At 49.8% G+C, this 12530-nt stretch overlaps 8 non-coding genes and 11 pseudogenes across 8 annotated transcripts; all 19 read right to left on the reverse strand.

Annotated features, from left to right (window-relative positions):
* Positions 1–496: 496 nt before the first annotated feature.
* Positions 497–615, reverse strand: LOC142562961 (5S ribosomal RNA). The gene has a single exon (XR_012824270.1). It is a non-coding gene; the product is annotated as a 5S ribosomal RNA (ribosomal RNA).
* Positions 616–1134: 519 nt separating this feature from the next.
* On the reverse strand, positions 1135–1253 carry LOC142561086 (5S ribosomal RNA). Its single transcript, XR_012823615.1, has one exon. It is a non-coding gene; the product is annotated as a 5S ribosomal RNA (ribosomal RNA).
* A 525-nt stretch (positions 1254–1778) lies between these two features.
* LOC142561426 (5S ribosomal RNA) lies at positions 1779–1897 on the reverse strand (annotated as a pseudogene).
* A 524-nt stretch (positions 1898–2421) lies between these two features.
* LOC142561257 (5S ribosomal RNA) lies at positions 2422–2540 on the reverse strand. The gene has a single exon (XR_012823777.1). It is a non-coding gene; the product is annotated as a 5S ribosomal RNA (ribosomal RNA).
* A 524-nt stretch (positions 2541–3064) lies between these two features.
* LOC142562965 (5S ribosomal RNA) lies at positions 3065–3183 on the reverse strand. Its single transcript, XR_012824274.1, has one exon. It is a non-coding gene; the product is annotated as a 5S ribosomal RNA (ribosomal RNA).
* Positions 3184–3701: 518 nt separating this feature from the next.
* LOC142561270 (5S ribosomal RNA) lies at positions 3702–3820 on the reverse strand. The gene has a single exon (XR_012823779.1). It is a non-coding gene; the product is annotated as a 5S ribosomal RNA (ribosomal RNA).
* A 524-nt stretch (positions 3821–4344) lies between these two features.
* On the reverse strand, positions 4345–4463 carry LOC142561411 (5S ribosomal RNA; annotated as a pseudogene).
* A 517-nt stretch (positions 4464–4980) lies between these two features.
* On the reverse strand, positions 4981–5099 carry LOC142561813 (5S ribosomal RNA; annotated as a pseudogene).
* A 517-nt stretch (positions 5100–5616) lies between these two features.
* LOC142562303 (5S ribosomal RNA) lies at positions 5617–5735 on the reverse strand (annotated as a pseudogene).
* Positions 5736–6259: 524 nt separating this feature from the next.
* On the reverse strand, positions 6260–6378 carry LOC142561281 (5S ribosomal RNA). The gene has a single exon (XR_012823780.1). It is a non-coding gene; the product is annotated as a 5S ribosomal RNA (ribosomal RNA).
* A 524-nt stretch (positions 6379–6902) lies between these two features.
* LOC142561412 (5S ribosomal RNA) lies at positions 6903–7021 on the reverse strand (annotated as a pseudogene).
* A 518-nt stretch (positions 7022–7539) lies between these two features.
* On the reverse strand, positions 7540–7658 carry LOC142562352 (5S ribosomal RNA; annotated as a pseudogene).
* Positions 7659–8173: 515 nt separating this feature from the next.
* On the reverse strand, positions 8174–8292 carry LOC142561815 (5S ribosomal RNA; annotated as a pseudogene).
* A 524-nt stretch (positions 8293–8816) lies between these two features.
* Positions 8817–8935, reverse strand: LOC142561294 (5S ribosomal RNA). The gene has a single exon (XR_012823782.1). It is a non-coding gene; the product is annotated as a 5S ribosomal RNA (ribosomal RNA).
* Positions 8936–9460: 525 nt separating this feature from the next.
* On the reverse strand, positions 9461–9579 carry LOC142561413 (5S ribosomal RNA; annotated as a pseudogene).
* A 517-nt stretch (positions 9580–10096) lies between these two features.
* On the reverse strand, positions 10097–10215 carry LOC142561816 (5S ribosomal RNA; annotated as a pseudogene).
* A 517-nt stretch (positions 10216–10732) lies between these two features.
* On the reverse strand, positions 10733–10851 carry LOC142562304 (5S ribosomal RNA; annotated as a pseudogene).
* Positions 10852–11375: 524 nt separating this feature from the next.
* Positions 11376–11494, reverse strand: LOC142561306 (5S ribosomal RNA). The gene has a single exon (XR_012823783.1). It is a non-coding gene; the product is annotated as a 5S ribosomal RNA (ribosomal RNA).
* Positions 11495–12018: 524 nt separating this feature from the next.
* Positions 12019–12137, reverse strand: LOC142561414 (5S ribosomal RNA; annotated as a pseudogene).
* Between the last annotated feature and the right edge of the window lie 393 nt (positions 12138–12530).

Consider the following 12530-nt stretch of genomic DNA (forward strand, 5'->3'; position numbering starts at 1 on the left):
TGTATCGTGCTGCTATGTTGTGCAGTCGCCGAATGTATTGCTACAGCACGTACGCGGCAGTCTTTCCGTGAAGAATACACGCACGCGTCGTGTACGTTGATCACTCCGTTTGTGGTTGTTCGCTGCATGCGTGCGTGCTGGGGCTCACAAAAACAAGAGGGCGAGCGCCACATTTTGCGCGCGTTGCAGCCCACAAGGTGCCACTTTATTGATGCGTTGTCATTGAGCTGTATGCAGGTGTGATAAGTAAGCGGTTAGAAGCTTGTGTGACTAAATTTTGCATCATTACGTATACCGCTTACCACCGTCATCATTCCGCGTACAATATCGTGTAGTGGCCTGAATATTGTTGGTGTTACACTTCGGCGTTGGCTCTACCAGCAGGCTCCAATTGAACGTAAGTTACAGAAAATGCAACCACCCACACGTTGTGCAAATGAAAAAAAAAAAAAACAAGACGTCACAGAAGCACGCAATAAAAAAGCAAAAAGAACGGTGCCATCAGCACTCGGTGTTCCCAGGTGGTCTCCCTCCTAAGTACTGACCGAGCCCAATGCTGCTTAGCTTCGGGGATCGGACGAGAACCGGCGTATTCAGCAAGGTATGGCCGATGGCAAGAATTTGCTGTTTACCACTGCACCTGTATCGTGCTGCTATGTTGTGCAGTCGCCGAATGTATTGCTACAGCACGTACGCGGCAGTCTTTCCGTGAACAATACACGCACGCGTCGTGTACGTTGATCACTCCGTTTGTGGTTGTTCGCTGCATGCGTGCGTGCTGGGGCTCACAAAAAAAAGAGGGCGAGCGCCACATTTTGCGCGTGTTTCAGCCCACAAGGTGCCACTTTATTGATGCGTTGTCATTGAGCTGTATGCGGGTGTGATAAGTAAGCGGTTAGAAGCTTGTGCGACTAAATTTCGCATCATTACGTATACCGCTTACAACCGTCATCATTCCGCGTACAATATCGTGTAGTGGCCTGAATATTGTTGGTGTCACACTTCGGCGTTGGCTCTACCAGCAGGCTCCAGTTGAACGTAAGTTACAGTAAATGCAACCACCCACACGTTGTGCAAATGAAAAAAAAAACAAGACGTCACAGAAGCACGCAATAAAAAAAGCAAAAAGAACGGTGCCATCAGCACTCGGTGTTCCCAGGTGGTCTCCCTCCCAAGTACTGACCGAGCCCAATGCTGCTTAGCTTCGGAGAGCGGACGAGAACCGGCGTATTCAGCATGGTATGGCCGATGGCGAGAATGTGCTGTTTACGACTGCACCTGTATCGTGCTGCTATGTTGTGCAGTCGCCGAATGTATTGCTACAGCATACAGCACGTACGCGGCAGTCTTTCCGTGAACAATACACGCACGCGTCGTGTACGTTGATCACTCCGTTTGTGGTTGTTCGCTGCATGCGTGTGTGCTAGCGCTCACAAAAACAACAGTGCGAGCGCCACATTTTGCGCGCGTTGCAGTCCACAAGGTGCCACTTTATTGATGCGTTGTCATTGAGCTGTATGCGGGTGTGATAAGTAAGCGGTTTGAAGCTTGTGCGACTAAATTTTGCATCATTACGTATACCGCTTACCACCGTCATCATTCCGCGTACAATATCGTGTAGTGGCCTGAATATTGTTGGTGTTACACTTCGGCGTTGGCTCTACCAGGAGGCTCCCATTGAACGTAAGTTACAGTAAATGCAACCACCCACACGTTGTGCAAATGAAAAAAAAAACAAGTCGTCATAGAAGCACACAATAAAAAAGCAAAAAGAACGGTGCCATCAGCACTCGGTGTTCCCAGGTGGTCTCCCTCCTAAGTACTGACCGAGCCCAATGCTGCTTAGCTTCGGGGATCGGACGAGAACCGACGTATTCAGCATGGTATGGCCGATGGCGAGAATGTGCTGTTTACGACTGCACCTGTATCGTGCTGCTGTGTTGTGCAGTCGCCGAATGTATTGCTACAGCATACAGCACGTACGCGGCAGTCTTTCCGTGAACAATACACGCACGCGTCGTGTACGTTGATCACTCCGTTTCTGGTTGTTCGCTGCATGCGTGCGTCTGGGGCTCACAAAAACAAGAGGGCGAGCGCCACATTTTGCGCGCATTGCAGCCCACAAGGTGCCAGTTTATTGATGCGTTGTCATTGAGCTGTATGCGGGTGTGATAAGTAAGCGGTTAGAAGTTTGTGCGACTAAATTTCGCATCATTACGTATACCGCTTACAACCGTCATCATTCCGCGTACAATATCGTGTAGTGGCCTGAATATTGTTGGTGTTACACTTCGGCGTTGGCACTACCAGCAGGCTCCAGTTGAACGTAAGTTACAGTAAATGCAACCACCCACACGTTGTGCAAATGAAAAAAAAAACAAGACGTCACAGAAGCACGCAATAAAAAAGCAAAAAGAACGGTGCCATCAGCACTCGGTGTTCCCAGGTGGTCTCCCTCCCAAGTACTGACCGAGCCCAATGCTGCTTAGCTTCGGGGATCGGACGAGAACCGGCGTATTCAGCATGGTATGGCCGATGGCGAGAATGTGCTGTTTACGACTGCACCTGTATCGTGCTGCTATGTTGTGCAGTCGCCGAATGTATTGCTACAGCATACAGCACGTACGCGGCAGTCTTTCCGTGAACAATACACGCACGCGTCGTGTACGTTGATCACTCCGTTTCTGGTTGTTCGCTGCATGCGTGCGTGCTAGTGCTCACAAAAACAAGAGGGCGAGCGCCACATTTTGCGCGCGTTGCAGCCCACAAGGTGCCACTTTATTGATGCGTTGTCATTGAGCTGTATGCGGGTGTGATAAGTAAGCGGTTAGAAGCTTGTGTGACTAAATTTTGCATCATTACGTATACCGCTTACCACCGTCATCATTCCGCGTACAATATCGTGTAGTGGCCTGAATATTGTTGGTGTTACACTTCGGCGTTGGCTCTACCAGCAGGCTCCAATTGAACGTAAGTTACAGAAAATGCAACCACCCACACGTTGTGCAAATGAAAAAAAAAACAAGACGTCACAGAAGCACGCAATAAAAAGCAAAAAGAACGGTGCCATCAGCACTCGGTGTTCCCAGGTGGTCTCCCTCCTAAGTACTGACCGAGCCCAATGCTGCTTAGCTTCGGGGATCGGACGAGAACCGGCGTATCCAGCAAGGTATGGCCGATGGCAAGAATTTGCTGTTTACGACTGCACCTGTATCGTGCTGCTATGTTGTGCAGTCGCCGAATGTATTGCTACAGCACGTACGCGGCAGTCTTTCCGTGAACAATACACGCACCCGTCGTGTACGTTGATCACTCCGTTTGTGGTTGTTCGCTGCATGCGTGCGTGCTGGGGCTCACAAAAACAAGAGGGCGAGCGCCACATTTTGCGCGCGTTGCAGCCCACAAGGTGCCACTTTATTGATGCGTTGTCATTGAGCTGTATGCGGGTGTGATAAGTAAGCGGTTAGAAGCTTGTGCGACTAAATTTCGCATCATTACGTATACCGCTTACAACCGTCATCATTCCGCGTACAATATCGTGTAGTGGCCTGAATATTGTTGGTGTTACACTTCGGCGTTGGCTCTACCAGCCGGCTCCAGTTGAACGTAAGTTACAGTAAATGCAACCACCCACACGTTGTGCAAATGAAAAAAAAAACACGACGTCACAGAAGCACGCAATAAAAAAGCAAAAAGAACGGTGCCATCAGCACTCGGTGTTCCCAGGTGGTCTCCCTCCCAAGTACTGACCGAGCCCAATGCTGCTTAGCTTCGGGGATCGGACGAGAACCGGCGTATTCAGCATGGTATGGCCGATGGCGAGAATGTGCTGTTTACGACTGCACCTGTATCGTGCTGCTATGTTGTGCAGTCGCCGAATGTATTGCTACAGCATACAGCACGTACGCGGCAGTGTTTCCGTGAACAATACACGCACGCGTCGTTTACGTTAATCACTCCGTTTCTGGTTGTTCGCTGCATGCGTGCGTGCTAGTGCTCACAAAAACAAGAGGGCGAGCGCCACATTTTGCGCGCGTTGCAGCCCACAAAGTGCCACTTTATTGATGCGTTGTCATTGAGCTGTATGCGGGTGTGATAAGTAAGCGGTTAGAAGCTTGTGCGACTAAATTTTGCTTCATTACGTATACCGCTTACCACCGTCATCACTCCGCGTACAATATCGTGTAGTGGCCTGAATATTGTTGGTGTTACACTTCGGCGTTGGCTCTACCAGCAGGCTCCAGTTGAACGTAAGTTACAGAAAATGCAACCACCCACACGTTGTGCAAATGAAAAAAAAACAAGACGTCACAGAAGCACGCAATAAAAAAGCAAAAAGAACGGTGCCATCAGCACTCGGTGTTCCCAGGTGGTCTCCCTCCCAAGTACTGACCGAACCCAATGCTGCTTAGCTTCGGGGATCGGACGAGAACCGGCGTATTCAGCATGGTATGACCGATGGCGAGAATGTGCTGTTTACGACTGCACCTGTATCGTGCTGCTATGTTGTGCAGTCGCCTAATGTATTGCTACAGCACGTAGGCGGCAGTCTTTCCGTGAACAATACTCGCACGCGTCGTGTAAGTTGATCACTCCGTTTGTGGAAGTTCGCTGCATGCGTGCGTGCTAGTGCTCACAAAAACAAGAGGGCGAGCGCCACATTTTGCGCGCGTTGCAGCCCACAAGGTGCCACTTTATTGATGCGTTGTCATTGAGCTGTATGCGGGTGTGATAAGTAAGCGGTCAGAAGCTTGTGCGACTAAATTTTGCATCATTACGTATACCGCTTACAACCGTCATCATTCCGCGTACAATATCGTGTAGTGGCCTTAATATTGTTGGTGTTACACTTCGGCGTTGGCTCTACCAGCAGGCTCCAGTTGAACGTAAGTTACAGTAAATGCAACCACCCACACGTTGTGAAAATGAAAAAAAAACAAGACGTCACAGAAGCACGCAATAAAAAAGCAAAAAGAACGGTGCCATCAGCACTCGGTGTTCCCAGGTGGTCTCCCTCCCAAGTACTGACCGAGCCCAATGCTGCTTAGCTTCGGATAGCGGACGAGAACCGGCGTATTCAGCATGGTATGGCCGATGGCGAGAATGTGCTGTTTACGACTGCACCTGTATCGTGCTGCTATGTTGTGCAGTCGCCGAATGTATTGCTACAGCACGTAGGCGGCAGTCTTTCCGTGAACAATACTCGCACGCGTCGTGTAAGTTGATCACTCCGTTTGTGGAAGTTCGCTGCATGCGTGCGTGCTAGTGCTCACAAAAACAAGAGGGCGAGCGCCACATTTTGCGCGCGTTGCAGCCCACAAGGTGCCACTTTATTGATGCGTTGTCATTGAGCTGTATGCGGGTGTGATAAGTAAGCGCTCAGAAGCTTGTGCGACTAAATTTTGCATCATTACGTATACCGCTTACAACCGTCATCATTCCGCGTACAATATCGTGTAGTGGCCTGAATATTGTTGGTGTTACACTTCGGCGTTGGCTCTACCAGCAGGCTCCAGTTGAACGTAAGTTACAGTAAATGCAACCACCCACACGTTGTGAAAATGAAAAAAAAACAAGACGTCACAGAAGCACGCAATAAAAAAGCAAAAAGAACGGTGCCATCAGCACTCGGTGTTCCCAGGTGGTCTCCCTCCCAAGTAGTGACCGAGCCCAATGCTGCTTAGCTTCGGATAGCGGACGAGAACCGGCGTATTCAGCATGGTATGGCCGATGGCGAGAATGTGCTGTTTACGACTGCACCTGTATCGTGCTGCTATGTTGTGCAGTCGCCGAATGTATTGCTACAGCATACAGCACGTACGCGGCAGCCTTTCCGTGAACAATACACGCACGCGTCGTGTACGTTGATCACTCCGTTTGTGTTTGTTCGCTGCATGCGTGCGTGCTAGTGCTCACAAAAACAAGAGGGCGAGCGCCACATTTTGCGCGCGTTGCAGCGCACAAGGTGCCACTTTATTGATGCGTTGTCATTGAGCTGTATGCGGGTGTGATAAGTAAGCGGTTTGAAGCTTGTGCGACTAAATTTTGCGTCATTACGCATACCGCTTACCACCGTCATCATTCCGCGTACAATATCGTGTAGTGGCCTGAATATTGTTGGTGTTACACTTCGGCGTTGGCTCTACCAGCAGGTTCCAATTGAACGTAAGTTACAGTAAATGCAACCACCCACACGTTGTGCAAATGAAAAAAAAACAAGACGTCACAGAAGCACGCAATAAAAAAGCAAAAAGAACGGTGCCATCAGCACTCGGTGTTCCCAGGTGGTCTCCCTCCCAAGTACTGACCGAGCCCAATGCTGCTTAGCTTCGGGGATCGGACGAGAACCGGCGTATTCAGCATGGTATGGCCGATGGCGAGAATGTGCTGTTTACGACTGCACCTGTATCGTGCTGCTATGTTGTGCAGTCGCCGAATGTATTGCTACAGCATACAGCACGTACGCGGCAGTCTTTCCGTGAACAATACACGCATGCGTCGTGTACGTTAATCACTCCGTTTCTGGTTGTTCGCTGCATGCGTGCGTGCTAGTGCTCACAAAAACAAGAGGGCGAGCGCCACATTTTGCGCGCGTTGCAGCCCACAAGGTGCCACTTTATTGATGCGTTGTCATTGAGCTGTATGCGGGTGTGATAAGTAAGCGGTTAGAAGCTTGTGCGACTAAATTTTGCATCATTACGTATACCGCTTACCACCGTCATCACTCCGCGTACAATATCGTGTAGTGGCCTGAATATTGTTGGTGTTACACTTCGGCGTTGGCTCTACCAGCAGGCTCCAGTTGAACGTAAGTTACAGAAAATGCAACCACCCACACGTTGTGCAAATGAAAAAAAAACAAGACGTCACAGAAGCACGCAATAAAAAAGCAAAAAGAACGGTGCCATCAGCACTCGGTGTTCCCAGGTGGTCTCCCTCCCAAGTACTGACCGAACCCAATGCTGCTTAGCTTCGGGGATCGGACGAGAACCGGCGTATTCAGCATGGTATGACCGATGGCGAGAATGTGCTGTTTACGACTGCACCTGTATCGTGCTGCTATGTTGTGCAGTCGCCGAATGTATTGCTACAGCACGTAGGCGGCAGTCTTTCCGTGAACAATACTCGCACGCGTCGTGTAAGTTGATCACTCCGTTTGTGGAAGTTCGCTGCATGCGTGCGTGCTAGTGCTCACAAAAACAAGAGGGCGAGCGCCACATTTTGCGCGCGTTGCAGCCCACAAGGTGCCACTTTATTGATGCGTTGTCATTGAGCTGTATGCGGGTGTGATAAGTAAGCGGTCAGAAGCTTGTGCGACTAAATTTTGCATCATTACGTATACCGCTTACAACCGTCATCATTCCGCGTACAATATCGTGTAGTGGCCTGAATATTGTTGGTGTTACACTTCGGCGTTGGCTCTACCAGCAGGCTCCAGTTGAACGTAAGTTACAGTAAATGCAACCACCCACACGTTGTGAAAATGAAAAAAAAAACAAGACGTCACAGAAGCACGCAATAAAAAAGCAAAAAGAACGGTGCCATCAGCACTCGGTGTTCCCAGGTGGTCTCCCTCCCAAGTACTGACCGAGCCCAATGCTGCTTAGCTTCGGATAGTGGACGAGAACCGGCGTATTCAGCATGGTATGGCCGATGGCGAGAATGTGCTGTTTACGACTGCACCTGTATCGTGCTGCTATGTTGTGCAGTCGCCGAATGTATTGCTACAGCACGTAGGCGGCAGTCTTTCCGTGAACAATACTCGCACGCGTCGTGTAAGTTGATCACTCCGTTTGTGGAAGTTCGCTGCATGCGTGCGTGCTAGTGCTCACAAAAACAAGAGGGCGAGCGCCACATTTTGCGCGCGTTGCAGCCCACAAGGTGCCACTTTATTGATGCGTTGTCATTGAGCTGTATGCGGGTGTGATAAGTAAGCGGTCAGAAGCTTGTGCGACTAAATTTTGCATCATTACGTATACCGCTTACAACCGTCATCATTCCGCGTACAATATCGTGTAGTGGCCTGAATATTGTTGGTGTTACACTTCGGCGTTGGCTCTACCAGCAGGCTCCAGTTGAACGTAAGTTACAGTAAATGCAACCACCCACACGTTGTGCAAATGAAAAAAAAAAGACGTCACAGAAGCACGCAATAAAAAAGCAAAAAGAACAGTGCCATCAGCACTCGGTGTTCCCAGGTGGTCTCCCTCCCAAGTACTGACCGAGCCCAATGCTGCTTAGCTTCGGATAGCGGACGAGAACCGGCGTATTCAGCATGGTATGGCCGATGGCGAGAATGTGCTGTTTACGACTGCACCTGTATCGTGCTGCTATGTTGTGCAGTCGCCGAATGTATTGCTACAGCATACAGCACGTACGCGGCAGCCTTTCCGTGAACAATACACGCACGCGTCGTGTACGTTGATCACTCCATTTGTGTTTGTTCGCTGCATGCGTGCGTGCTAGTGCTCACAAAAACAAGAGGGCGAGCGCCACATTTTGCGCGCGTTGCAGCCCACAAGGTGCCACTTTATTGATGCGTTGTCATTGAGCTGTATGCGGGTGTGATAAGTAAGCGGTTTGAAGCTTGTGCGACTAAATTTTGCGTCATTACGCATACCGCTTACCACCGTCATCATTCCGCGTACAATATCGTGTAGTGGCCTGAATATTGTTGGTGTTACACTTCGGCGTTGGCTCTACCAGCAGGCTCCAGTTGAACGTAAGTTACAGTAAATGCAACCACCCACACGTTGTGCAAATGAAAAAAAAACAAGACGTCACAGAAGCACGCAATAAAAAAGCAAAAAGAACGGTGCCATCAGCACTCGGTGTTCCCAGGTGGTCTCCCTCCCAAGTACTGACCGAGCCCAATGCTGCTTAGCTTCGGGGATCGGACGAGAACCGGCGTATTCAGCATGGTATGGCCGATGGCGAGAATGTGCTGTTTACGACTGCACCTGTATCGTGCTGCTATGTTGTGCAGTCGCCGAATGTATTGCTACAGCATACAGCACGTACGCGGCAGTCTTTCCGTGAACAATACACGCACGCGTCGTGTACGTTGATCACTCCGTTTCTGGTTGTTCACTGCATGCGTGCGTGCTAGTGCTCACAAAAACAAGAGGGCGAGCGCCACATTTTGCGCGCGTTGCAGCCCACAAGGTGCCACTTTATTGATGCGTTGTCATTGAGCTGTATGCGGGTGTGATAAGTAAGCGGTTAGAAGCTTGTGTGACTAAATTTTGCATCATTACGTATACCGCTTACCACCGTCATCATTCCGCGTACAATATCGTGTAGTGGCCTGAATATTGTTGGTGTTACACTTCGGCGTTGGCTCTACCAGCAGGCTCCAATTGAACGTAAGTTACAGAAAATGCAACCACCCACACGTTGTGCAAATGAAAAAAAAAACAAGACGTCACAGAAGCACGCAATAAAAAAGCAAAAAGAACGGTGCCATCAGCACTCGGTGTTCCCAGGTGGTCTCCCTCCCAAGTACTGACCGAACCCAATGCTGCTTAGCTTCGGGGATCGGACGAGAACCGGCGTATTCAGCATGGTATGACCGATGGCGAGAATGTGCTGTTTACGACTGCACCTGTATCGTGCTGCTATGTTGTGCAGTCGCCTAATGTATTGCTACAGCACGTAGGCGGCAGTCTTTCCGTGAACAATACTCGCACGCGTCGTGTAAGTTGATCACTCCGTTTGTGGAAGTTCGCTGCATGCGTGCGTGCTAGTGCTCACAAAAACAAGAGGGCGAGCGCCACATTTTGCGCGCGTTGCAGCCCACAAGGTGCCACTTTATTGATGCGTTGTCATTGAGCTGTATGCGGGTGTGATAAGTAAGCGGTCAGAAGCTTGTGCGACTAAATTTTGCATCATTACGTATACCGCTTACAACCGTCATCATTCCGCGTACAATATCGTGTAGTGGCCTTAATATTGTTGGTGTTACACTTCGGCGTTGGCTCTACCAGCAGGCTCCAGTTGAACGTAAGTTACAGTAAATGCAACCACCCACACGTTGTGAAAATGAAAAAAAAACAAGACGTCACAGAAGCACGCAATAAAAAAGCAAAAAGAACGGTGCCATCAGCACTCGGTGTTCCCAGGTGGTCTCCCTCCCAAGTACTGACCGAGCCCAATGCTGCTTAGCTTCGGATAGCGGACGAGAACCGGCGTATTCAGCATGGTATGGCCGATGGCGAGAATGTGCTGTTTACGACTGCACCTGTATCGTGCTGCTATGTTGTGCAGTCGCCGAATGTATTGCTACAGCACGTAGGCGGCAGTCTTTCCGTGAACAATACTCGCACGCGTCGTGTAAGTTGATCACTCCGTTTGTGGAAGTTCGCTGCATGCGTGCGTGCTAGTGCTCACAAAAACAAGAGGGCGAGCGCCACATTTTGCGCGCGTTGCAGCCCACAAGGTGCCACTTTATTGATGCGTTGTCATTGAGCTGTATGCGGGTGTGATAAGTAAGCGCTCAGAAGCTTGTGCGACTAAATTTTGCATCATTACGTATACCGCTTACAACCGTCATCATTCCGCGTACAATATCGTGTAGTGGCCTGAATATTGTTGGTGTTACACTTCGGCGTTGGCTCTACCAGCAGGCTCCAGTTGAACGTAAGTTACAGTAAATGCAACCACCCACACGTTGTGAAAATGAAAAAAAAACAAGACGTCACAGAAGCACGCAATAAAAAAGCAAAAAGAACGGTGCCATCAGCACTCGGTGTTCCCAGGTGGTCTCCCTCCCAAGTAGTGACCGAGCCCAATGCTGCTTAGCTTCGGATAGCGGACGAGAACCGGCGTATTCAGCATGGTATGGCCGATGGCGAGAATGTGCTGTTTACGACTGCACCTGTATCGTGCTGCTATGTTGTGCAGTCGCCGAATGTATTGCTACAGCATACAGCACGTACGCGGCAGCCTTTCCGTGAACAATACACGCACGCGTCGTGTACGTTGATCACTCCGTTTGTGTTTGTTCGCTGCATGCGTGCGTGCTAGTGCTCACAAAAACAAGAGGGCGAGCGCCACATTTTGCGCGCGTTGCAGCGCACAAGGTGCCACTTTATTGATGCGTTGTCATTGAGCTGTATGCGGGTGTGATAAGTAAGCGGTTTGAAGCTTGTGCGACTAAATTTTGCGTCATTACGCATACCGCTTACCACCGTCATCATTCCGCGTACAATATCGTGTAGTGGCCTGAATATTGTTGGTGTTACACTTCGGCGTTGGCTCTACCAGCAGGTTCCAATTGAACGTAAGTTACAGTAAATGCAACCACCCACACGTTGTGCAAATGAAAAAAAAACAAGACGTCACAGAAGCACGCAATAAAAAAGCAAAAAGAACGGTGCCATCAGCACTCGGTGTTCCCAGGTGGTCTCCCTCCCAAGTACTGACCGAGCCCAATGCTGCTTAGCTTCGGGGATCGGACGAGAACCGGCGTATTCAGCATGGTATGGCCGATGGCGAGAATGTGCTGTTTACGACTGCACCTGTATCGTGCTGCTATGTTGTGCAGTCGCCGAATGTATTGCTACAGCATACAGCACGTACGCGGCAGTCTTTCCGTGAACAATACACGCATGCGTCGTGTACGTTAATCACTCCGTTTCTGGTTGTTCGCTGCATGCGTGCGTGCTAGTGCTCACAAAAACAAGAGGGCGAGCGCCACATTTTGCGCGCGTTGCAGCCCACAAGGTGCCACTTTATTGATGCGTTGTCATTGAGCTGTATGCGGGTGTGATAAGTAAGCGGTTAGAAGCTTGTGCGACTAAATTTTGCATCATTACGTATACCGCTTACCACCGTCATCACTCCGCGTACAATATCGTGTAGTGGCCTGAATATTGTTGGTGTTACACTTCGGCGTTGGCTCTACCAGCAGGCTCCAGTTGAACGTAAGTTACAGAAAATGCAACCACCCACACGTTGTGCAAATGAAAAAAAAACAAGACGTCACAGAAGCACGCAATAAAAAAGCAAAAAGAACGGTGCCATCAGCACTCGGTGTTCCCAGGTGGTCTCCCTCCCAAGTACTGACCGAACCCAATGCTGCTTAGCTTCGGGGATCGGACGAGAACCGGCGTATTCAGCATGGTATGACCGATGGCGAGAATGTGCTGTTTACGACTGCACCTGTATCGTGCTGCTATGTTGTGCAGTCGCCGAATGTATTGCTACAGCACGTAGGCGGCAGTCTTTCCGTGAACAATACTCGCACGCGTCGTGTAAGTTGATCACTCCGTTTGTGGAAGTTCGCTGCATGCGTGCGTGCTAGTGCTCACAAAAACAAGAGGGCGAGCGCCACATTTTGCGCGCGTTGCAGCCCACAAGGTGCCACTTTATTGATGCGTTGTCATTGAGCTGTATGCGGGTGTGATAAGTAAGCGGTCAGAAGCTTGTGCGACTAAATTTTGCATCATTACGTATACCGCTTACAACCGTCATCATTCCGCGTACAATATCGTGTAGTGGCCTGAATATTGTTGGTGTTACACTTCGGC

This window comes from Dermacentor variabilis, chromosome 10, assembly GCF_050947875.1.
Source record: "Dermacentor variabilis isolate Ectoservices chromosome 10, ASM5094787v1, whole genome shotgun sequence".
Taxonomy (NCBI): Eukaryota; Metazoa; Arthropoda; class Arachnida; order Ixodida; family Ixodidae; genus Dermacentor; species Dermacentor variabilis.